Consider the following 26,602-nt stretch of genomic DNA (forward strand, 5'->3'; position numbering starts at 1 on the left):
GTGTCCTTTTCCTCCTAAATATGCTAATCTCCACTCTTGTGCCTAGGAAACTTGACTACTGCTGAGGTCTAGTCCTTAGACTTCCTCTCTTCTACTTTCTCTCTCTAGATAAAGTCCTCAATGTTGCTACCTGCATGCTCTATAACTTACCCATATCCTCATTCACTTCTGCATACCGACAACATCCTGGTTGGCTCTCCATGCACAACCGCTCTCTTTCCTTCATGTAGTCTAGAATGCTAACAACGGTCTTGCTCTTCAGTACCTCTCAAGAAGAGGTCTCGTGATCTTGTATTCAGGGATTTTCTTAGATATTCCGGCGTGATGTTAGGAATGCTGTTCAGGGTTTTTGATAGCGTGTGGATCTTGAAAACCGATCTCCTGGCTTCTGTTTCTGACCAGTCTGCCACCCACAGCGCTCTTTTGACCAGAAGGGTATTTCCGCACAATATTTCTACAGAGAAACCTAATTGTGCCAGAATTTCTAGGCATTTGGCTCTCCATTGGTTCAATGCCCAATCGTTCATACCTGTTTGTTTCATTTTTATGGTTTGGTATTGTGGAGGGCAATATGAGGAATTGAGTTTGCCAAAAATAGTAAGAGTTTTCCAAACAATTCTTACACATAAGGATGAGAGCCCCAGTTCATGCATTATCATTACCTTATGGATCGCGTTAGGGAGTCTTAAGATGCGCTTCCAGAATTTGCTCTCAAGCTTCTTCCGGGTTTCCTAGTGAAGCCCCAAGCCTGCCTCCCCTGCATATGGCAGTATTGGAACCACCTTTTGGTTGTAAAAATTGATGACAGGCAGGAGAGAAAATTTGCCATGTTTTCTCCCTCTCACTAACCCCTGTGCTGTCAGCTGCTTAGTTTTCAAAACCAGATTGGTGATCCAAGCAGTCTCACCGCCATTAGCACTAATCATGATTCCTAGATATTTTATGGAAGCCGTAGGACTGATTTGGTTGTTTCCCAGTCTCCATCGTGGAATTATTTTCGTCTTTCCTCCAGGATTTTGGATCATCAGGATCTTTGTTTTATCTGCATTAATTTTCTGGTTATTTGAATCGATGTACTCCTGTAGGGCATTCAGTTTTTATGAAGACCAATAAGGGTTCTCTCCAGGAGGACACAGTCATCTGCATACAGGAGCCAGCCAGCCGAGGTTCCATCAATCTTCAGGGAGCAGGATCTGGGGGGATCTAGAACATGTTTCATGTCATAGATGTACAAGTTGTAAAGAAAAGGAGCCAATGGGCATCCTGACTTAAGTCCCCTGGTTGTAAGGATTTCCTTTGTAAGGTTCCCCTCTTTGTCCAGCCTAATCTGCAATGATGTTCCAATGTAGAGATCATTGATGGTGTCTACAAGGTCTTTAGAGCAGCCTCTTGCAGTCATTTTTCAGCCACAGGCGCTCTCTATCAATAGAGTCAAAAGCGGCCTCCATGTCTACACATGCTAAACGTAGGCTCTATTTTCCTTTCAGGGACTTGGCCTTCAGCAAGCTGATAAGTAGCAGATGTATGCCACTGTCTGTGTTTTTAACAAAGCCAGTTTGCATGGGATCATAGGTTTCAAAAATGGCTATCCACTCCTTCAGGCGCTTCAACAGTACTCTGGCAAAGACTTTACCTATAACATCCAAAAGAGCGATAGGCCTATAGTTCTTGGGGTTTAGTCTACCCCCCCTTTTTAAATATAGGAAACACTTTCACTCCTTTCCATGAGAGTGGTATTCTGCCAAGATGAGTGATTCTTTTGAATAGGGTTCAGATAAAAGTCGGTCCATAAGAGGAGCAGGAAGGCTGTGCCAAAGAGAGGCACTGGCCAAAGAGAGATACGTGCCTCCCGCTCTCTGTTTCAAGATGCATTTGACAAGCAGAGAATGGAGTTACAGGAGCAGAGGGCTCTAGCAGGGCAGTATTTTGGGAGAAAAGTTGGAGATATTGTAGTCCCAGACCCCAGAAAGCCTTATCAGTGATAAAGAGGATCTGGAATGTCATCCTTGCAACTACCAGGAGCCAATGTGCACATTTTAGGGCTATAGCAATACGACCCCTGTGCTTGAGGCCAAGGATAAGTCTTGCAGCCCGATTTTAGATTAGCTGAAGGGGGCGTAGACAACAAAGCAGGAGGTTAAGGAAGAGGCTGTTGCAGTAGTCCAGCCTACAGAGGGCCAGGGCTCTAGAGAAATTGAGCTTGTGGGGAAAGGTAAGGAATGGTAGAATGCCTAGAAGGAGGTGAAGCCGAAAGTGGGCTTTCTTTCTTAGCTCCAAAATGTAAGGACTAAAGGAGAGAGAGAATGTAAAGGTTATTGGCCTCAAAGGATGGTGAGAGTAGAGGGTCCAAAGCGGGCGACCAGAGGGTAGGAGAAACACAGGGCACAAGTGTCACTATAAGAAAGATCTCCATCTTAATGGCATTGAGACAGAGATTGCTAGCTGCATACAATGCCTCGATGGCAGTTAAATAATCAGGGATAAAAAATGAGGAGAAGAAATTACTTGAGGGAAGTTTAAGGAAAGCTGTGTGTCATTAACATAACTCTGAAATGAGAAAAGAAGAAGGACATCAGGTGAGCCAGAGGGACAAAATAGATATTGAAAAGCCACAATCATGGCTAGAACCCTAGGGTTACTCTGCAGGTAGACAGTGAGGTGGTAGTGCACAAACGGCCCAGTTGCAGCTGGGAAGAGCGTTTAGTGGGGAAAACAGGTCAGTCAATCCAGTGCCCAGTCCATGATGCTAAAGGTATCATATAATTATTTAATGAGGATATAATGGTTGACCGTGTGAAAAGTGGAGGAGACATCAAGGAGCACTATCTTCAATTGTACTACAATCATAAATACCATATACACTTCAATGATATCATTCCACCATATTACAAATACTGTATAAACCTGCTACTGTACCTATAATTACTATACACGTATTACTATTGTGTGTCTGGCCAGTGGCCACATTCTTGGGGGCATGGTGGTCATGCCCCCAAGAATGTGGCCACTAGCCACAGCCACCAGAATATAATTAAACCATATAAAAAGTGCGTACAATATACATTCAAATACCAAAACTCACCCAGACTCCCCTGCCACCCAACGGATGTTCGCAGACACTAAAAATGACCGCAAACTCAGCAGCATCTACAATTCCTTTTTTAAACTATAAAAACAGCTCCATATCATCTTTATTCTACTCCCCCACCCTTTCCAGGCCCTCTTTTGGTCACCAAATAACCCCAAATGTGTTTCCCACACTTTTTCCGATTGCGCTGTCTGCGGACACCGGCCACTATCCGTGGATGAACTGTGATAACTGAGTTAGAGTTCTTGGATGTGATTGGTGGATGGGTGTGTGACTGCTTAACAGTAGTCAATGAGGGAGTGCTGCAAAGAGTGAAGTGGAAAGAGAAGAAGGGCTGCCCCCTGTATCACGGGGTCAGTGGACACAGTGGTGGTCCGCGGACAGGGTGTGCCACATTCAGGTCTTTTCAACATTACTGGCAAGTAAATGGGACTGTGGGGATTAGCCAATCAGGTTTTCAGGTTGTGCTTTATAGAAAGAGAGGGTAATATTGTTTTCCATTGCTGTGTGCTGTGAAGATGGCAGAGATGCAGAGAGTCAGAGTGTTGATGGTGGGAGATTCCTTTGTAAGTTATCTGCAGAGGAATGCAGAGGGAAGAGCATTTCTACCAATCTTGGATTTCAAGGAGTGGAGGCTTTGTGGTGCGGTGTGCCTGGCCGCAATTTTCAATGAGTGCTTGCACTTTGCAGGATGTGGCCACTTTCAGTACTCCTGATGTTGTAGTGGTGCACTGTGGAGCACTGTATTTTGGTTATATCAGTGCTCCAAGTTTGCTCAGTGCACTGAAGGACTTGGTGAAGGCACTGATGCTGCTTTTCCCCAGTGCATAGGTGGATTTCGCACACAAACCACCTAGAGCAGTATGGAACAACCCCAATGTCCTCTGTCCTCAGCAAGATGCTGGAAGGTGTCTTGAAAACAGAGGCATGTCTGCATTTTGTTTAGTGCTGGGATGTTCTCTTTCCACAACAAGAATATTAATTCTCTTAGTGGGAACCTTTTCACTGCAGATGGCATTTCTTTGTTCAACACTGGAAATGGCATTTCTTTTACAATTTAAGGGATGCTTTCAAGAGGTTCATGTAAGACTGTAAGAAAGAAAATAAGAGAAAAGGCCAAAAATAAATACAAAACAAGAGGTGTTTTATTACAAGCACCTTCGAAAAACTACAAAAAAGGCTCTTTTCAGAGCCACCACTAAAGAGGAAATCTCCTACCCTGGGTTACATTTCTGCCCCCACACCCTTGAATTGGACGATATGTGCACGGACATTACGGTAGTTCACAGATCGCACGTGCCACATCCGGGGCTTTTGAGGATGGCATGCATGGAAATGGAACTGTGGAGGTGAGGGGATTTGCCAATAAGGTTTCCTGGGTGTGGTGTGAAAAGATATGATAGGTTATTTATAACGTGCTTAATACCCAGGGAGAGACTCTGGCAGAAGGTCGGTTTTGTGAGAGGAGTGCATATTGCTAAGGCTATGGCTGTGTCTTTTAGGAGGCTGAGTGTGTGGATGCTGGGGACTCGTGGATACATTGGTTGCAGGTGTATGCAGAGCACTGTGGAGTGGTGGAACATCTTGGTGACGCACCATCATCCAGCCATTATTATTGTTCTTTGTGGAGGGAATAGTTTAGGCCATGTTACTGGAATCTCACTGTAGTGTTGAAGGAGGCATTTGGGAAAGTCATGGACATGTTTCCAAACTCCCAAGTAATTTTCTCTCCCATTGCCAAGAGACAGATGTGGCTGCGCTCCACTTCATTTAGTCCACAAATGGAGAAAGCGAGGCACAGTGGCAAAAAGGCTGTTTGTGCATTTTTGAGAGATGCTGTCCTTCCACAATGAAAACATTACATTTTGTAGCCCCAATATTTTTCGCAGAGATGGAGTTCATCTTACCGATGCTGGCAATCAGCTTTTTTTGTGAAATATTCAAAATGCTTTGCAGCTGTTTCTGCAACTATAGCAAGCATTTTACTGTATGATTGCCTACTTTACCTCTAAACCTTAAAAAACCTTCCAAAAAACAAAAAAAAAACAAAAAAGCTCTTTTCAGAGCCACCACTTTCTCCCACAAAAGAGTGCAGTGGTTTAGATGGTGCCACCATCTACATTTTGTAGATGTCTGCAGACTATGGCACTGTTCACAGACTTCGCAGGTTTTGTTTGGCACTACTATTTTTTAACTGTGAAAGGTGGATATTTTTGATTTTTGTGTTTTGGAATTTTTTTGGGCTTTTCCAGACATGAGACAGAAGGGAGGGGAGGGAAGCGAGGGTGGGGAAGGGGCACCAACCACAGGGAGGAAGAGGCAGGTGCAAAGAGGAAGATGTTGGGTGGGCCTCACTCAGGTAGGGGGCAGTCTTTCTCATGCTCACGGACCATAGCCACGAAAGCACTTCAAAATTGTTCCCCCCTGCAGAGTACTGTGTCACAGCACATACACAGTATAGTGACCCTCGAAAGGCAAGTGTCCACTGCATTGTGTATGGCCTGTGAGGCCTGGTCAGGGATCCGCTGCCCCACAGGAATGTCTTTTGTGGTGACATGAGCAGATGCGGAAGGCTTTGATAGATGAATTCAACCTACTAACATCTTCGAAGGGGACGACCCTCCGAACTGCGGCCTTGTGGTTTGAACTCAGGTGTCGCCACATGGAGGTGGTCCTGTAGCTGTAAAGCCCAGGCTTGCTGCCACCATATTGCACTCAATGCAGTGAACCTTGGCCGCACGCACCTTGGGTACCCCCCAATGGTTGTAAAGAGCCTCCACACCCAAGACTCACATTGGCAGCAGGTAGTAGGGACTTCCACTTCCTCATCTTCTTCCTCTTCTTGATCCCCCTCTGCATCACCATGCCTGTTCCCCTCTCCAAGCCCTCCAGAAGGTGATGGCAGTGGTAGTGAGGGTTGGGGTTGAGCTGAGGCAGAGCAGCAGCAGGAGCAGCCTTGGGTGCCATTATCAAAGTAATCAGGAAACCAGCAAAACAACAATATGAAAACAGCAAAAGTGCAACCTGCAGCACTGGTCAGCCAGAAACAGAATGAGGAGCAGCAGTGGGGCGTGGCCTTTTATAGGGGAGAAGGGGAGCACTCTGCGGACATTTGTGTGCTAGACGGACACTTTGAGCCCCAGATTGAACTCAAAAAGTTGCAAAAAGTCTCTTGATCAATGAGGGCATGGTCTAGGACCTCTGCAAGGTTGACATTTCAGCTCAAACACCTTGAAGTGGTCAAAAAAAGCACTTTTTAGGTATCTGGGGGTGCAAACAGTGTCCGCGGATGCGGACCGACACTCAGCGTGTGTGCAGTCTCAGGACGACACCGCAAATGTTTGCAGATGGGACAGCTGTCCACAGGACACCTATTGCACGTGATGTGATGTGCACATGCGCCTAGATGTCCGAAGGACAGGGGGGATTCCCGAACTAATTAAAAGTGTGACACATGCAGGGGACAGTTCTGTCCGGTGTGGTTTTTGGAGGGCACAGGGATCAGATGCGCATGCGCCCAGGTGTCCGCAGGACAGGGACAGGACCCCCAAACTAATTAAAGTACGTCACACCTGTATGGACATATGCGGACAGGTGCGGCGTTCTGAAGGCAAATGGGATGAGATGAGCATGTGCCCAGGTGTCCATAGGACAGGGGCTGGACCTCTGAACTAATTAAAAGTATGCCACAACTTTACGGATATCTGTGGACAGGCGCAGCGTTCGGAGGGCACAGATCGGATGCGCATGCACCCAGGTGTCTGCAGGACAGGGTTTGATTCCCCGAACCATATAAAGGTGCATCAGGATTTTGCGGACACAACCCCTTGTAGGGACTTGTCATCAAAAGTAAGTGCAAATGTGATGTCATCAGTGATGTTATCAATGACATGTGTGATGTCATCTTTGATGTCATGGGTGTTAGTCTTAGCAGTGCATGGTGGTGGCACAAGGCATGTTTGCTTAGTTTACCATAACTGGTGAATTTCTGAGGTTTTTCGATTTTACATGTAACCATAAATCCTTTTAACACACTTTTTCCACTGGTTTTGATAGCTTTTTATAAGTGCAATTTAACCATAATGTCCCTTTAACAACATTTTTTCACTAATATATATATATATATATATAAGCTAACAACCATAACTCGCGCCACCACTGTGCACTGCTAAGACTAACACCCAGGACATCAAAGATGACATCACAAATGTGTAGTACAAGAGCAACCAAATATTTGAAGTGAACCACATACAACAATATTTACTTCTATTTTACCGGGATCAACGTGCCTGTTTACAATACATTTACATTTTCGTTCAAAAATAACCTTATCTGCAGTGTACACAGGCACATATTTCCCTAGACGTCAATTGAAATGTGCCCCCTGCTCTGAGCTGTAAAAAGCATTTCCCTAGCACACAGTTGTTGTGGCAAGGTCGGATGTATCGTCAAGAAAAGTAGTTTGTCTGAAAGAGCTGCAGGTAGTGTGTTTCCACGGCCCGGACAGCCTTGTCGATAATACAAGGATCTTCCATTTCATCCTTACAGCATCCACCAAGGACGCACCCATTGTCCAGCTTAATTGCTGGAACTTCAAGGGATAACAGTTACTAAAACACAAATGCAGTCATCACGTAAAAGTGCCAAAACACGAACAGCGCAGTACAAGCTTACTAGCTTCTGTGTACATCTATTCCCGTAATCATATCCTTTTCTACATTAATGCACGCAGCCCTAATTGCCCTGTGCATTAAAGGGATGGTCTAGTAAAAATGTTTATTTAAAAAATAGATAGGCAACATAAAAAAAAAAATACTAGCATTCTCCGTTTTAAAACTTCCTATGTAAAATTTTGAGCTATTCAAGCTCAAAATTCGCAAAAGATAGCACATGGGCGCATCCATTTTGTGAAATGGAGGCCCTCCTGTGCTGGCTTTTGCTTTTGCGGCACTAATGAAGGAAAAGCCAGACAGCTGTAGTAAACAAAGGCTACCGCTGGGTGGCTTTCCCTTCATTAGTGCTGTAGGCGGAGGACGGGGACCGGAGACCAGAGCAGGAAAGCTGCAGCTGAATCTCGGTAAGTGCTATTTATTTTTTTTTTTAAATAAGCACTAGCTGCGTTTTTTCTTCTACGTTTTCCGGGCTGGAGGAGCCCGGAAAACTTAGAAATAAAACCACAGCTTTAAAAACGGTGTATTTATGTTTGCGGTCGCTTTTGAAGTACAATAACGTTGAAATACAACGTTATTGTGTTGGAAAATGCTGCGGTTTTTCTTTCCAAGTTTCTCAGGCTCCTCCGGCTCGGAGTGATAAAGTGATAGCCACAGCAGGCAGAAACACACGCGGTTGTGTTGGAAAACGCTGCAGTTTTTCTTTCCAAGTTTCTCAGGCTCCTCCGAGCCGGAGGAGCCTGAGAAACTTGGAAAGAAAAACCGCAGCGTTTTCCAACACAATAACGTTCTATTTATGTTTGCGGTCGCTTCAAAAGCGACCGCAAACATAAATACAATGTTTTTAAAGCTGCGGTTTTTTGGGGGCGTGGCTTCGAGTCATGGCGGTCGGTTTGGCTCTGTAAGAGCTCCCGGCTGGCGCCACGCTACCAGCCACCATGCCCGGTGAAGTTTGAGACTTGAAGCCGAAAAATAGGGAATTCCTGCAGCGGAAACGACGGAGCACCGCCTGATGTGCCCCCGGCGCGGATCCGCGGGGGCTAGCGGCTGACTGGGTCCCGAACCCTGACGGACACAGGATCCTCCCAAGGAACAGAAGGAAAATGGCGGACTCCGTCCACATCCCGCCGATCGGAACGGTCCGATTTTAACCTGAGAAAGAGCCTGGAGGCAGCTGCGCTCCAGACCCAGCACCAGAATCGCCGACCCCTCGGCTGACTCTCGCCATCTCGCAATCTGGGGCTCGGATCGGATCGGAGCTCCCCCGGAGACCAGCGACGTCGCCCATCCCCCCCTCAGGCACATCAACAATAACCGAGCGGCAACCACCCGGCGGGCCCTTGCGGAGAAGGGCTGGGGTCAAGGGACCCCCATCGTTGCACCGGCGGCCCCTACCCGACCTTCAGTGCCCCCCCGAGGGCGTGCGGGTCTTCGGCCTCGGCTTCGGAGGCTGGGCCCCCCTTGGGTGAGGGAGCGGACTACTCGAAGCTCGACCGGAGCGTCGCCAACCCGTGCTGCTCCCGGTGGCCAGGAACAGCAAGACAACAAACCCAGCCGCCAAACCAGTCACCGGTGACCACGGCGCGACCGAGCCCAGCTGAACTCGCAGGTCCACGGGACCCCCCCACCGCCGAGGACGATCGGCGGAGGCTGAGGTCCCCATAGTACCCACTCATTGGAGCCGGTCCCTTCCTTCTCTGCTGGAGGACGCCCGCAACTATCCACCTCTGCCCCTGCCTCCTAGAGAATACCCGGGCTCATCGGAGCGGAGGGAATCCCGGAGCCCTGAGGAACATCTTTCATTGCCCCCACCCCCGCCCCCCCGCTACACGAAGCCATCTGGGCACGAATTCACCCCGGCTCCGAGGGGCCCCCCTCCATCGGGGGCCCACTATCGAAGGTAAGGCGGCACCTGCCGCATCAAGCCCTGTGGGGCTACCCCGACAAACACCAGGCATCGGTGGACCCACCGTTTGAGGCCCCCCCTGGCTCTACACTAAAGCCCTGAATCCGGGACTGGGTCCCGCCTCCTGGGGGAGAGCCAACACCTCTGGACGTTCTGCAAACCGGGGTTCTGGAGCCGGTAGCGGCCGCCAAAACTCGCTTCCCACAACGGGAGCCCAGGGAGTGTCACTCGCCACCTGAATTAACCGACAGCCCCTCCCCCCCCTCTAGTGGTTACAGGACTGTGGTGGAATCTCTTGAGCTCCGGGGGGGGCTTTTGCCGAGGCCAGGGGGCCCCCATCGCAGCGATGTCTAAAGCGAACAAATTAGCAAAGCAAGCGGACATCGCCACTATGCTGAACACGCCCTCGGGGGGTGAGAAAAGCAAGAAGGGCGAGCGAAACGAGGGGGGTGCGGGGAATGTCCCCCCCGAAGATCAGGGAATGGTGGCCACTCAAGCTGTCACTAAAGCTGACTTGCACGACCTCCTGTCGGCCCTCACTAAAGAGTTCCAAAAGGGGACAGAGGAAGTAAAATCCCAAATCGCTCGACTGGACAAGAGGGTAGGGGAAATTGAGTCAAGAACCGAGGAAATTGAAACTACACTCTGTGAACAGAACTTTGAGATCGGAGAGGGGGCTGACAGAATCAGAGCTCTCGAGTGCAGATGCGAGGCACTAGAAACGAAACAGGAAGAAGCAGAAAATCGCTCTAGACGAAACAACATCAGGATTCGGGGCATCCCGCTGGCGATCCCAGATACAGACCTCCCATCTTACGTAGCGGATCTCCTCCGCCACATCATCACCCTCCCAGATGACGGCCCCCTGGAGCTGGACCGGGTGCATAGAACCAGGCCTAGACAAAATTCTAATAGCTCAGTAGATGTGCTGGTCAGAGTTCACTTCTATAAACTCAAGGAAGAGATCATGCAAGAAGCCAGGGCGATGGGCCAAATCCACTTCCGAGACGCTGAAATCTCTCTCTTTCAAGATCTTGCAGCAGCCACTCTGGCAAAACGCAGAATGCTCAAACCCATGACTGATTGGCTTCGCGAGCGCAAGATAACATACCGTTGGAGCTTTCCGTCGGGTCTTGCCTTTCTCTGGGAGGGGAAGATGCGGCAAATCCCATCCCCCCAAGAAGCGGCCCTATTTATGAACCCGGAGGCGGAGGAGGGAGAGCCCCGGGGGAGCGCGAGTCATTCACCGGAGGGAGCTAATAGAGAGTCGCTCCGCTCGTGGTCCCGGGTGGAGGGGCGCCGCAGGAGGCGAGGTCCGCCATCCAGGGGGAAAAATATGAACAATCGCTGAAGCCCCACATCGCTGGCGACTGAAATCCACACCGAGGAGCAGGGAAGGCAAGCAGGGACGGGATCCAGAGTCTTCTGGGCCCCGAGCCGGCACAAAGCCCCATACACATAGTTACACCGTCTCACTCTCACCGGCAAAGCATGAGGCCCCATGGCCTCTCAACGAGCTGGTAGCCATGGCCCAGCCGACAGCCCCGTTGGTAGAAGGCTGGTCTAGATACCTACACTGATTTTCTGTTTGAAGTTCGGTTTTAAGTTTCGTTTGCTGGGAAATCATGGTCAGAGGAGAGAAAGGAGCGGAATTCGAGGGGAGACCCGAAGGAAGGGGCGACCCAGAGGGCAGGACACAAGCTCCAGGGACGGGGGAGCCCACAACCCGACAGATGGACCGAGGCAACGAAAAGCCACAACCTATCTCATTGACGAATGGCCCAGCCGGATAGAGAGCTAACCATGTTATCCTGGAACGTCCAGGGCCTTAACACCCCACGGAAGAGGAAAGCCATAGAGCACAGACTCGCCCAGCTGGCTCCCGATATTGTATGTCTCCAGGAGACGCACCTCCTCAAGTCAGACAAAAGCCGCATCGCAGTCCGATACTACACGAAACGCTTTTTTGCCTCGGCAGGCATCAAGAAAAGAGGAGTGGGCATCCTGATAAGCCGAGATCTCCCTTTCACGAAGGTCACAGTCAAGAGAGATCCAGAGGGGCGATACATTCTTCTTAAGGGCCGATTGGTAGAACTACCCATCACCATAGCAGCCATATACTGCCCGAACACAGCACAAAGTCTATTCCTCCGCAACCTGCTCCCCATAATTTCAACCTTCACTGAAGGGCAGCTGTTCATAGGGGGCGACTTTAACCTAACCCCGGATCCCAACCTAGATAAGACACTCCCTCCTTCCAGAGACGACTGGGGCAAAGCCCTCGCGATGGCGGAGTTCCTGAGGGAAACCGACTCCATAGATGTCTGGAGGTGGGCCAACAAGGGAACCAGGGATTACACATTTTTCTCCCACGCCCATATGGGTCACTCCAGGATCGATCTCCTGCTCCTCTCAAGCTCTCTCATTCTCTGCGTGGAATCTATCCAAATTGGACACAGAGCCCTATCCGACCACGCTCCAGTCATAATGAAATTAAGGGTTCAGAGCTTCCCCGATCCGACCCAGCGCCAATGGAAACTGCAAGACCAGATCTTAACAGACATAGCGATCAGAACGGAATTAGCAGACGCACTCAAGAATTATTTCAAGGAAAACACCACCAGAGACACAACGATCTCCACGATCTGGGACGCCATGAAACCGGTAATCAGGGGTGTGGCTAATGATTGCACGGCCAGACTACGACGGCTACATAAAATACAGCAAGACAAACTAGAAGCGGAGGTAGCTGAGGCGGAACGCATCCTGAAACAAGGTCAGAACAGGAAAGCGAGTCGCATACTCCAGAAAGCAAAACGCTCCTTAGAAATGCACCTAGCGGACAAAGCGGCCAGGGCACTTACATACACCAAGCAATTTTACTATGTGCACAGCAATAAAGCAAACCGCCTCCTAGCCCACAAACTTAAAAAGCTGCACTCGAGGAACTCCATCCAATGCCTCCAAGACTCACAAGGAACACCACACTACACCAATTCAGAGAAAATGAACATCATGACGGCACACCACAGAGCAATCATGTCGGGGGCCCCTACAGCAACAGAAGCACACTCCAGATACCTAGATGGGGTCCAGTCGGGCATCCCTCACCCACACATGTCATCCCTCGAAGACCCGATCTCGTCAAAGGAAGTAAGTGAGGTCATAGCAAAATTGAAAAACTCAACACCTGGCCCGGATGGGCTCACAGCCCCTTTTTTCAAGAAATTCTCATTCATACTCGCCCCCCAACTGGCGCTCCTCTTCAATTCCTTCCTCGCCTCAGGGACAACCACCCCTTCAATGGAAGAGTCTCTAACAGTCCTGCTATTAAAACCTGGCAGAGATTGTAGTCTCTGCGCCTCGTACAGACCCATCACACTCCTGAACTATGACGCTAAAATTTTCGCTAAAATTTTAGCTAACAGACTGGCTCCCCTACTCCCGGACATTATACACCCAGACCAAACGGGATTCATACCCGGACGCCGTACTCACGACAGCATAAGAAGATCCATAAACGTCATCGAGTCGGCCAGCAGGAAAGGCCAGGAGCTGATGATGCTCTCTCTAGATGCTCACAAAGCTTTCGACATGCTGGATTGGGGATTCATACAAAAAACATTTAAGCACTATGGTTTCGGCCCTAACTTTATAAAATGGACATTAGCCAACTACCAGCACCCATCCACCAAACTGAGGCTCAACGGAACCAAATCGGATACAATTCACATCTCAAGAGGCACAAGGCAGGGATGTCCCCTCTCCCCATTGATCTTTGCCCTGTCCATGGAACCGTTTGCAAGCAGGGTCCGGCAAAACGAAGAAATACAAGGCCTGACAATCAAATCCCAAACATACAAAGCTGCCCTATACGCCGACGATGTCCTCTTATCACTAACCAATCCTAGGGACTCCATGAAAGCTCTGTGGACCGAACTGGAGGAATTCCGGGAAGCTTCGGGGTTCAAGGTCAACAGATCTAAGTCTTCTGCACTGGGCATCAACCTCCCTCAGCCTATGATCACAGACCTGGAAAAGGAATATCGAATCCCCTGGGCAGAAAAGCATCTAGCATACCTGGGGGTCCAGCTACCTAACACCCCGCACAGCTTATATAAAGCTAACTTTCCGGCGCTGTTCAAAGAACTTAAGAGCGACCTAATACGCTGGCAGAAACAGGAAATTTCCTGGTTCGGAAGAATCACAGCACTGAAAATGAATCTTATTCCAAGACTACTTTACCACTGCACGGCCCTACCAACAGCTATCCCAAGGCAAGCGACACAGAAATTACAAAAGAGCATTATGAGATACATATGGGAAGGAAAACAGCCACGAATCCCAAGGAAACTCATGCTGCGGGGCCGAGCAGTGGGAGGTCTTGGAGCACCGGATGTGGCCAGATATATCCTGGCTGCCCAGCTCTCACACGCATTTGTCTGGCCCCAGGCCTCACCTAAGCCTCGATGGCTGGATCTGGAGGAGGCCTGGAGCCCTGTCCCGATAAGTGCACTCCCGCACTTGAAAAGCTCCACGGCCCGGGCAGACACCGGACCGCTCTCAGCAACCGAAAACACGGTGATGAGTTGGAAGACAGCAGCGCGTCTATGGAAAAACCGCAGCACAACAGGTCCGCTCACCCCGATCTGGGCAAACCCAGAGTTCTCACCTGGCGCCTTTCCCAAGCACTTCGCGAAATGGAGGGAGGGTGGACTGGAGAGAGTGCAGGACTTTTTCAATGAAGGAAATCCCCTGGACTTCGAGGCCTGCAAGGCGAAATTCAGGGTGACTGAAAAGGAAAGGTTCAGATATACCCAACTTCGACACTGGCTCTCTAGCAGGAGCATGAAAACCCACGGAAGCAGAGCCCTAACAGCCCTTGAACAAACCCTCACAGCGTCTCCCCCGAAAGGCAAAATCTCTACCCTCTACAAGATCCTAGACAGAACCGACCTGACCCGCAAGGAGCCGTACATGCTCAAATGGGAGAGAGACATCGGAAGACCCATGGAGCCAGAAGAATGGGACCAGATCTGGACAAGAGCAAACAGGAGCTCGAAGTGCGTGGCCAACAAAGAGGGAGCATTTAAGGTATGCTACAGATGGTACCGAACCCCAGAATCGCTTAACAAATGCAACCCGGAGATCCCGGCGTCATGCTGGAGAGGGTGCTCAGACAAAGGCACACTATTCCACCAGCTCTGGACATGCCCCAAGGTGACTCAATTTTGGAAATCGGTACTAACACAAATCAACATGATCACGGGCCTATCAATCCCTTGGGACCCAGGAATAGTACTACTGGGGGCTAGTGGGGAAGGCCAATTCCCACGATCAGGTCACAGTGCAGAACTGTGTTCCCATTTACTGACAGCCGCTAAAATCTCAGTGGCAAGGCTCTGGAAAAATGTGGAAGGACCATCGATCCAAATGTGGTTGACCAAATGCTGGGACATAATTGCAGCCGAAAAAATCACTGCACTTAGGTTCGGGAACAGAGACAAATTTCTGCTCACATGGGCTCCCTTCCTGGACTATGCACAGACGTATCCGGGCCTAGCCCGGCAACCCCCATCGCTGCGCTGGCTGGACAAATATGACTGAAAAATATAGCTGGGTGCCTGTCCACCGAACCTAAACCTCCCCAGGCTTACAGCTGATCCTCTGACCCACAGTTATTGTTTATGTTTTCTTGTTATTTTTTGTTTAGGAACTTACAAGCTAGACAGTGCTGACTGAAGCACCTACAATGCATATGCTTGAATGCACAACATGCCTGTTTAAAACCAATAAAAACATGTTTGGAAAAAAAAAAAAAGCTGCGGTTTTATTTCTTAGAAAAAAAACCGCAGCTAGTGCTTATTTTTCTAAAAAAAATAAATAGGAAAAACAGTAGCAGAGGTCTAGTGAAAATGATCTCAGGCTTACTTGCATTAAGGCACACATTGTCGGTCAGTCAATATGTTTATTCGGATCCATGGTCCATCAAACACATACAAAATTCAAAAGCACAGCATTTATAAAATCCCATCCCCCATAACATTCTAAATAAAATATCTGTCAAAACACATTACGTGACAATATACACTAGCATAATACAGGCAATTCATAAAATCTCATACAGAAAGAATAACACAAGGTACAAGGTGGATAAACCTAGAATGTAAACATTCACAGAAGCAATGGCCAGCAAAAAGAGAAGGAAAAAAAAACAAATAGCATAGTCCCCAACACGATAGGGGCAGTGCTGCTAGGCAAATGATCTCTTACTAAACATCTGTATCCGTTATGTTAGCAGCCCCTTCCGATACTGCAGGGCTCTTTTTAAAATTGATAATAGTGCCCATTCTGTTAAAACAGAATCAACAGTCAAAGAAGCAGCAAAGCTGCAGGCCTAACAGAGCTGATGTTAGCTGCCCGTAAAACCGGCAGTAAGGTTGATTGTCTGATGCTGCTATATCTGGGGAAGAACAATAACAAGTGGACCAAATCCTTGTTTCTGCCGCCACACACCGGGCACCCCACCAAGTCGGGATATCCTCTCCATTTAGCTGTAGTGCCCCTAAACTGGAGACAGCCAAAACTCGCATGGGTGATTAGCCAACAATCTTTCCCAGTTGAGCTCCATATTAAATAGGGCTGTAACTCCTTCACCCGGCTAATCATTGCGTGTTCTTTATCACAATGTGTTTCATTAAGAACCCCTCCCCCAAAATACATTTATAGCGTCTCATCTGGACTTTGGTCAGCAAGGTGTCTGGGGGGAAGGAACCCTCATCTTACCCTGGGACAGAGCTTTGACGATATAATCAAGCCACAGGATTTTTCTCCAGCCATCCCTAGACATGAATTACCTGATTATAAAATGGCAAAATGAAGCACGTTCATTTGCCCAGATTCAGATACAAAATATTATTGGGGCCAGAGCCCACTGTTGCTCCCAGAACTCCATACCCAATTCCCTATGAATAGAAATACAAAGAGAGGAACTTGGGAGTCCAAGGAGCCTTCTGAAGAAAATGTTTTCCTTCATTTGAACTTCATGTGTTGTCTGGAAACCCCATAATGGTGCTCCATACAACGTAACAGCTTTCATCTGGGCAGAGTAGATTTTAAGGACAACTTCTAACATTTGGCCTTGGCAGTGGGACAAAAAGCTTGAGATCCACCCCCACGTGTTGGGTTAGCCCAGCTGACTGTTTTTTCAAATGTGCTGTCCCCGTAAGTGATTCTGGGAATCTAATTGCCAAATAATCGAACTCCTTCACCCTGGGGATAATTTCCCCATTACAAAGCATTGGACGTATTTTACACATTATGTGCGCTACAGGTGCCAAGTAAAGGTTGAAGACCAAGGATCCAATATACGGTCCCTGGTCTTTAGACCTGAGATAAGTCTGGCAGCCTTAATTAGAATTACCTGGAGTGGGCCGCGAAAGAAAGTGGGTAAATAAAAGAAGAGGCTGTTGCAATAGTACAGCCTACAAAGTACCATTGCTCTTCCCACATTCTAGGTAAATGTAAGAGGAGGACGATGAGAATGGGGTAAGTGCAATAGGCCTGGGACAACATTCAATGGGCTCATACATATGTTCATTGCAGGAACAAGGTCTTCAAAGGAGAGTCTGCAGAAACGAGCACTGCAGTGTCAATTTGTAGAATAGTCACAGTGCATAAGATGCCTTTCTGGTCTCCATCCACACTGCCCCCTTGCGAGCACACCATTACAGGTGCCAACTGCCATTAATACTAAAGAGGGGGTTGTAAGGGTAAGGCGAGTGCCATAGACCAATGCATGTGTTATTGCACACCAACATGTAACAATATGCTTATATGTTTGAAAGTGTAGTGCACTTACAGAAGTGTCTCACAACTGTTTACCTGCAACTGTTTGTAATATTTGTATTTAGTTTTGTTTTTTTTATCCAGCAAATTCTTTCCCGCAATGACTCAATTTCATAATACCTCATATAAAAAACACTTTATACTCCCACTACATTATGGACAATTACTTTACACATATTGCTACTATGGTCATTCAGTCCTTACTCCTATTACCTTATTGTCACGATTCCTGCCCCTCATGTCCCCAGCCATCCAAGATGTCATGCTGGAGCCAGGCCACGATCACCTACATGGCCCTCAAGGGCCTCTCCATCCCTCCAAAGACCCACTTGGACTCAGACTTGGTGCTTGTGGCACCAGACTCACTCACTCCCATAGGATAACATTGGGGATTGGACTTGTAGTGCATTGATGGGGACAAGATGGATGCCCCCACATATTTCGGTTCCCAGAACTGCATGTGCAGTCTAGTCTTTTGGGTGTGGTTCAGCCCAGAGACACCTAGGATACCCAGAGCCTATTTAAGCCACGCCCAGGCTGAGAAACATGCTTTGTGTTTTCTGCACCTGCAGCATGACACTCACCGTGTTCGGATCGGTCTCCAGTAGGCCTGCATCTTTCTTCTGTGCTCAGCTCCTGCAAGAACAAGAACACCGTTAGGAAGAGCCTTATCTTGCGGCGCTTCTGCCCATCATTCATCACTTCTTCGGTTCTGCGGGCATCTTCGGCGGTGTCATTCCCATCCTGGCACGCCGCTTCCTAAGGAAAAAGGAAAAGAACAGAAAAAAGGCATTAGTAAGCATTCAGCAAATCTTTGCTTATTTTTAAAGACTGTACGAACGCTTACCTGAATCCCAGCCGCTCTGGGGGAACTCTGTCTCCGGAACTTCTCATCCATCTGCAAGAGGGAAAAGACACTCCAGGTTAGCCTGGAAACATTTAGAGGCACTGCATACCGCGCTTACTCACTGCATTTCTCATTCATAACCGGCATCCACGCTGAAAATGTCGCGGCACCTAAAAGACACAGAAAAATAACTCAGTTCAATACAAATACGAAGGGTCGCATCGCGCATCACGCTCTCATTCACCATCAGTGCTACTCATCTCAGCAGCACGCCACCATCCCCGGACGCCGGCCATCATCTAAGGAAGGAAAGGAATGAAGTTAGAGAACTGTCAAAAATACTCATTATACTTACCTGTCGGACTCTTGCCAGTGAAGTAACTAGGCAGCAACGAGCCTGCATCAATCAACACGCCCCTGCGCTGAAAGCAGGACGGAGAGCACACTTTCCAAGAAAACAAGGTGAGCTGTGGATCAAAGGGAAGGGTTGGACCCTGGGGAAGAAGGGGTTCAAACACACAGAGACAATAGGGAGTTAAACTCTACCAATCTTGTGTTTCAGGCCCAGTCTCCAGTCGAGTAGACTCCAGGGAAGGGTTCGAGGTCGTAAGAGGTCAGAACAGGCTGAGTGACATCCCCGTGGATACCAGGTGAGCGTTACACTTATCTATAATTGCAGTACACTGTAGTCAATGTATCCAGTGCACATATTCTGGGGGGCATGGCCTTGATTTGCAAATTCCCAAAGAAAGTGACAATATGCAATGCAACTCAGACTTCTCCCTGGTGTTTTTTTTTATTTGCATGTTGGAATATGTCAGCAGGATATGTAGTTGAACATTTTTAAGCTAGTGATTAATATACAAACAAAACATAACAAGTAACACATGTTTATTTTTCACCAAACTGCTGTTTCTTAAATAGGCGATGGATATAGTTTGAAAGAATTAATAAAAATGAAACAAATTTTGGTAGGGTTTTATTTGATGAACAATTTGCCAAATAATATGCCCACGACTGCTGCTGCCTTTGATGTTGGTAGTATCAATGTATACTATGATGGCCCTTTTCCTTTCTCTTTCGATTGTACTGTTGCTATTCTGCAGTAGGCATATGGCTTTTGGGGTCCATTTTGTGCAAAGCGTAGGGTCTATGTTCCTCCCTTTTTTATTTACTTTATTAGCCAGGTGGAGTATCTTTGAAATTGGTCCCAAAACATCTAGTAATTTATCTTGGTATGATTTCCAAGAAACATCAAGCTGTTTTTTGATGTGTTTAGTATATTTGCTATTTGGCCAGTGGTGTTCTCAACCTTCACATCTGGTATGCCAATATTTTTGTTGGTGACTTCCATTCTGATGGGCAGGGATGCATGAGAGTGTCTGGGTCAAAGTTGTTTCCAATCTCCTTCTGATTTTAGTTGTTTTTTCTTTTCTTTAAAGCGTTTTTATCTTTATCTTCACTAGAAGATTACAGTGTTTCCATCTTCTCTTCACTGGGCTGCTCCTGCCAGCTGTCATTTTCCTCGATTGAACTGGGTGAGGATATTTTCTACCATGTGCTTTCTTTTATCCTAGATCTCAGTGGCTTTATTTGCCACGTTTATTGTTCTGTAGTGTACTTGGAGTTGTGTGACCATCATGTGCCCTCTGGGCTTTCTTTCATCCTCCTTTTTCTCTTCCAAGGTCACCTGTACTTCTGATTTTGTCCATGCCTTGGGAGAACTTAATTTAAATCTGCATGAGGGATAGATGCTGCGAACTATGTCTCAAACTAGCACCTAATGCCTTTTGGATGGTCTGGCCCATACTAGGCTGCAGCCTTTTTTGTCTTACATGTGGTGTTACCTGTTCATTGTATCTGTGATTAGTGGTTGTGCAGAATCAGTCTTCACCCATTAAAGGTGCTTCCAGCAACAACCATAGGGCCTCATTACAACTTTGTAGGTAGCCATGGCACAATTAGCGCCATGGCTGCCTCCAAAACCGTGTCTGGGTCTGACCTGGTGGAGTGGGGACTTACCAGGACATTCTGCCCTTGGCGGACCCGGTAAGTCCCCATTCCAAATGCCATTCCCCATTCCCATTTGAGTCCCCATTCCCATTTGAGCCCCCATAGGGCTCAATGGGAATGGAGACGGCGCTAATTATGGGCTTGCTAATGGCAGGCCCGTAATTAGTGCCCTGGTCCCCTAACGGGACCCGTAAGGGACGTGTGGTCCGTCCACACGTCCCTTGCGGTTCCTTCTTATGGACCTTGGAATTGAGCAGTAAGGGATTACCGGTACCGGTCTCCTTACCAGTGCCCTGTATCCCTCACCGCCCACCTCGTAATGAGGCCCATAGTCTTTAAACACCTGTAGCACTGCTGCCCTATATTCAAGGAGTCATCAGACATGCTCGAGAGGTTCAGAGAGGAGACTTCATTTTTTGTGGCCATTTAGAGATGTCATTTTGGTTATTTTACATTTTCCTTACCAGTTGGACATTTTAACATGTCTAATCATGAGATCAGCAGCAGCAGGGATGATACCATCTGGGTCCCCAATGCATCACAACCCAGGAAGAAAGGCACGGTAATAAAAAGCCATGTAGACAGTTGGAGATATTTCAAGGTGAAAGAACAGTGATCTAAAAGGGAGTCTGAGGATGTACAGTGCACATTGTGCAAGAAAACACTAAGACGTGGCCCTTCTAATGTTCCGTCACAAAGCCTGGGAACATCAGTCACGAAAAATCATCTGGTGCGAGTCTACTGGGATGATGTGGATGATTTGTATTGGTAATTGCACGAGCACCACAAAAAAAAAATGCATGGGGCTCATGTATTATGTGCATGGAAATTGGCACCACATTCAACACTTGATTCCACCAGTGCGACACCACCGACACTGAATGAATCCTTGACTTTGGCAGCAGTGTCAACTCCACATGTTTAAATTGTACAGATCCCAATGTCTAAGTTATGAGAGTCATCTGTGATCTAAGCCACCAATGGGTAGCTGTGGAGGTGCAGAAACTAAGGATTGGGACAAGTGAATAGCTGAATACCAGATTAATTGTCATCTTCAGTTTTTTTTAAGTGGCAATGCTTTTGCCCATTCTTTAGAAAAACAAAAAGATTATGTGTACGTAGATGAAACACTTAGGGTATTAGACATACTGTTATTTGTAAGTTTGTTTTTAGGAACTTAATAACAATGTAGGATATGATTGCAGAAGTCACACTGTGCACATGCCTACTCTGTTGCTGATCTAAACGTTTGTGGATCTTTTGGATAAGCAGATGGTAAGGACCAGTAAATATTTACAGCTTTATTTGCAGTCGAAACTCTGAGAGTGCATTTGTTGTGTTATTTATAGTTTGCTTTATGATAAACTATTGTTTATTCTCTTACAGATTCATATTTGCAGATTCAAGAAGATCTATATTTTTAACTCTTTTTTCCTACGCATATTAATTTTCAATACAAAAAAAAAACACGTCAAGAAATCTATTTACATACAGGTTTGCGCATTGTATTTTCAGTCTAAGTGTGTAATATATTGGACATCGGTGTTGCAGAAAAGCCAGGGTGGGGGGCATTATCACGTCAGGTAATGTGTCAGGGCCCATATTTACAGGCCTGAAGCCAGGGCCTTAACAAAGACTCTAGGACACTACTTGATGTGGTAATGCCCCTCTGGCTCTGGGCTTATTGCCATTAGTGCTCTGCCTCAGTAGAGCGGGGTAATAATAGTGTCTTTATTTGGTTGCAAGCAACACCAGCATATTTTGCAACTGAAAAAGATGTCCGCCATGTAATAGGATACAAAGTCTGTTTACCCTTTCGAAGGCTGCCATTTAAAACAGGAGGAGGTCATGTGCAACTTCTGCAGTGAGGTTTTGTGGAGGGGACCTTCCAATAAGCTGTCGCAAAGTTTGGGAACCTCAACGTGTATTCAACATCTTGTCCGCGTACATTGGGATTAAGTGGATGAATCGTATATGAAGGCTCATGTGAAACATAAGGTGAAAGTGTATGGAGCAAGATTAGTACAGCAGTATTTATCATCTGTGTCACAGAGTTTCAATACGATTGCCCTAACTCTCCCCACACAGATGGGTCTCTGGTCATCCTCAGAGAACAGTTTCAGTTTTTCTTCATGTTCTCTGCACAGATTCTCCTTCAGAAGGATTGTGCTGGATACATGAAGCGATTTGGCTATTTCCACCACGTTTGCCCATTGCGAGTTGGGTCGGAGGCTTTTGTTCTGTGAAGATCCTCTGCACCGAGGACAGGGGAAGTTTGTCTCCAGGCCCTCCCAGCACTGAGTGATGCAGGACAGACAGAAGGCATGTTTACAATCCACAGACACTGGATCTTTGAAGTACTTCAGGCATATGGAGCAGGTGACCTACTCCTTCAGGATCTGGAGCTCTGCAGCTGCCGCCATGTTCATACTCGGCATGCACAATGCATCTTTTTGTTGACTCAGGCGATTGGTCAATAAATTAGGCACAAACACATCATTGCTCTTGGGCGTACCCGCGCATACTGAAAACACATTCCAGTTGGCTGTATTAGGTAACCGCGGTTATACCCCTCTCCCAAGCACCTCTTTGCTGTTTTCTATAATTGCTTTTTGTCTCTTCGTGAGTGAACCTCTTTGTAAGCCTTCAAGAACTTTTAAAAAGCAGTACCTGACAGTTGGCAATATTTCTGGGTGAAGGACCAACACAACAAGAAGGAGATTGAGAAAGTCATGTACAATTTATGTGGTAAGGTTTTGCGGCGGGGCCCTTCACACAAGCCATCACAAAGTTTGGGAACATACACGTTAATTTAACATCTTGTCCACGTGCATTTGGATGAAGTGGACGAATCGTGTAGGAAGGCTCATGTGAAACATTAGGTCAAGGTTCATGAAGCAAGATAGGCACAGCAGTATTTATCTGTGCCACAGAGTTCCAATATGATTTACTCATTATTTTACATTAACACCCAGCCTCAGTTCATCCTTTCTGCACCCGATCTTTCAAATTTGTGCTAAACCTGTCACAGCATGATCGAGGTGGAAGGTGGCACCCTAGATGCTTTGGGCAAGGCTTCTTCAGAACAAACAACCAATTGCCAATGCTAGGAATATTTTTAAGTGTCAATTTCTTTTAACCCATTCTTTAACAAAAAAACAGAAGTGCAAAATATAAAATGCAAAAGAGTTTTTTTTGTTTTGTTTAGCTTTTCTTATATGTATGAATCCTAGTGCTTTTCCCTTCCCAGACCCTGCCTCTTTTTCCCAATCCTCCAAAATGTTCCTTTTAATGGCCAACTTTTCAGTTATAAAAAGTAGCATCGGAGTAAGAAGGACATTCAAAAATGTCGTTGTGTTTCCTATTGTAAACTATTGCAGATGCAAGCTTCCAATAAACCATCCCAAACGTTTGCAACCTCTAATTTAATTAAGCACCTCACCCAGTCCCATTACGACAATATAGAGGAACCCTATACAAAGGCTAATTCACATCAAAATGTACAAATCGATGACCTACAATCTTCGAACAAGTATCTGCTGTAGAAAAGCACATCTGCATCACTCTCTTCCACTTCAATTGCTTCCTTTGTTCCAGCCACTTCCACCCAACCTCATCCAATCCTACCTATACACAATCTACACGCTTGCAATGAAGGAAAGTTATGAAGAAGTGCATGGGTATGCTACATATTTGCCTTAACTCCATGGAAGAACCAGTGTGTCCAGAAAACAGTCATTGACAGCTGCCAGTATTTCTGTATCAAGTAGCACTAGAGAAACAAGAAAATTAAAGAAATGCATTGCCTTTCCTATTTTTTACTTTTTCAGGTGGAAACTTCCAATAAACCATCCCAAACTTTTAAAACCTCTAATTTCATTAAACACCTCACCTGATTACATTACAAAAAAGTGCAGAAACCCTATTGGAAGGCTATTTTCCATCAAAATGTATAAACTCATGGCCTAAAATGTGTGCACCGGTATCTGCTGTAGAAAAGCACGTCTGCGTCACTGTCTTCCACTTCGTTTACTTCCTCTGTTCCAGCCACCTCCACCCAACCTCTTCCTATCCTACCTACACTCAATCTGCACGACTGCAAAGCAATGTGTTTCAAATATGATAACTGCATCATGGTGTGGGATTGAACACTACATGGTTACAAGAGAGTTATTTTAGAACACCAAAGCAATTGCTGGCAGTATAAAGATCTACACATCTTTTTCATTGTCAATTTTTTTTATCCCCTTATTTTACAAAATTTAAAATAGAAAAAAAACTCCTAAAAAGATAAGACACAACAAACCCATTCATCAAATATTGTATACAGAAATTGAATTGCTAGAGCCCATAGTGCACCTGTATTTATTAGGGCAATGTGCACTGGAAAAAGCATTCTATTTTCAACATAATAAGAGTTTGCACAACTAATACCATTCCTTCTAAAACGGCCTGTATTGGACATTATCAGTTTCTTGGGGAATTTACTAATTACTTGTTCAGACCTTACAGGGAACCCACCAAGCACAGATAAGAAAACACAATAAAACAAAGTTATGAAGATGTGCATTGGAATGCTAAATATTCACCTTAACTCCATGGATGAACCTGTGTGCCCATTAAACTGTCACTGACAGCTGGCAGTATTTCTGTGTCAAGTAGCAATGGAGTAACAACAACATTAAAGAACTTCAGTGTGTTTCTATTATAAGCTGTTGCAGATGGAAGCATCCAATAAAGCATCCCAAACTTTTGCAACCTCTATTTGATTCAACACCTGATCCAATTTCAATACGACAATGTGGATGAACCCAAGAGGAAGTCTAATTTCCATTAACATGTACAAAACCATGGCCTGTAATCTGTGTGCAGGGATCTGCTGTAGAAAACCACATCTGCATCACTATCTTCCACTTCTTATGCTTCCTCTGTTCCAGCCACCTACACCCAACCTCCTCCCATCCCGCCTATCCACAATCTGCACAACTGGAAAATAATGTGTTTGAAATATGATAACTGCATCATCGTGTGAAATGACACCCTACATGGTTACACAAGACCTATTTTACACCACCAAAGCAATTGCTGGCACTACACACATATATAAAGAAATTCAGTGGCAATGTTTTTTTTATCCCCTTATTTTACAAAAACAAAAACTGAAGGAAAACGTGTATGCACCATAAAACCATACTTTACATATTATATGTGGACTGAAATTGCATTGCTGAACCAATAGTGCGCCTGCATTTATTGGGGCAGTTTGCACCGGAAAAAACATTCAATTTCTTTTTTACATAATAGGAGTTTGCACAACTAATACTGTTGCTAAATTCTTTATGAGTGTATATTTAAAAATAAAAACAATCACAAGTATTTTTCATGAAATTAAACACTAGATTTCACAAAACAACAAACAAATGAAGACAATGTATTTTCTCTTATAGATAACCACACAGTAACACACTCCAGCAAACAAACATATTTTTAAAGCACACACATTTTCTACAGACATGATGAAGTACACCTAAATGATGAAAAAAATGTGGTGTTCCTTCATAACATCAAAACAGTACTACAAAGGTGCTAAAATAATACACTGAGTTTACCCCAAAACAGTACTTTTAAGGACTACTTATCACATATAAATACACAAGTACAATAAAATAATACCCCAAAACATTTTTTAAATATAACTGCAGTTAGAGCTCATTTACTTTTTCATAATCACGGTTACAAATACTTAGTTAAAGGGGCGGGGCGGGGGTCACTTGGGATTTTATAATACAATAGAAGTTAAAAGATCAATACAGTAAAAGACTGCTCATGGAGTTATTTCAGGTAGATAAAGATAAAGAAAGCACAGTATAATACATGAGAGTAAACTGGATGGGGATACAGTTAAAAGGTACAATTACACAAGATATAATAACATGGGTGACAATACATAGGCTAAAATACAGTTTATAGGGCATCGAAAACTAGAGTAGGGTAGATCCTTTATGAATAGATTTTTTTAAACCATGTTCTTCTGTTTTTCTCCAATCTCGCATGTAAAAAAGTCTGAAAACACACAGCCAAAACAGATAAGACTCCCAAATACCTACCATGTCACTGACCATGGCTTTTGGCCATGGGCAGTTGTTTTTCATCCCTGACATCACTATACCTATAAAAATAACTTTTAACAAGACATAAAACAGACACCCCAAAATGTATAGCCGTGGGCA

This window comes from Ambystoma mexicanum, chromosome 4p (genome assembly GCF_040938575.1).
Source record: "Ambystoma mexicanum isolate Mex_15411 chromosome 4p, UKY_AmexF1_1, whole genome shotgun sequence".
NCBI classification, from domain to species: Eukaryota; Metazoa; Chordata; class Amphibia; order Caudata; family Ambystomatidae; genus Ambystoma; species Ambystoma mexicanum.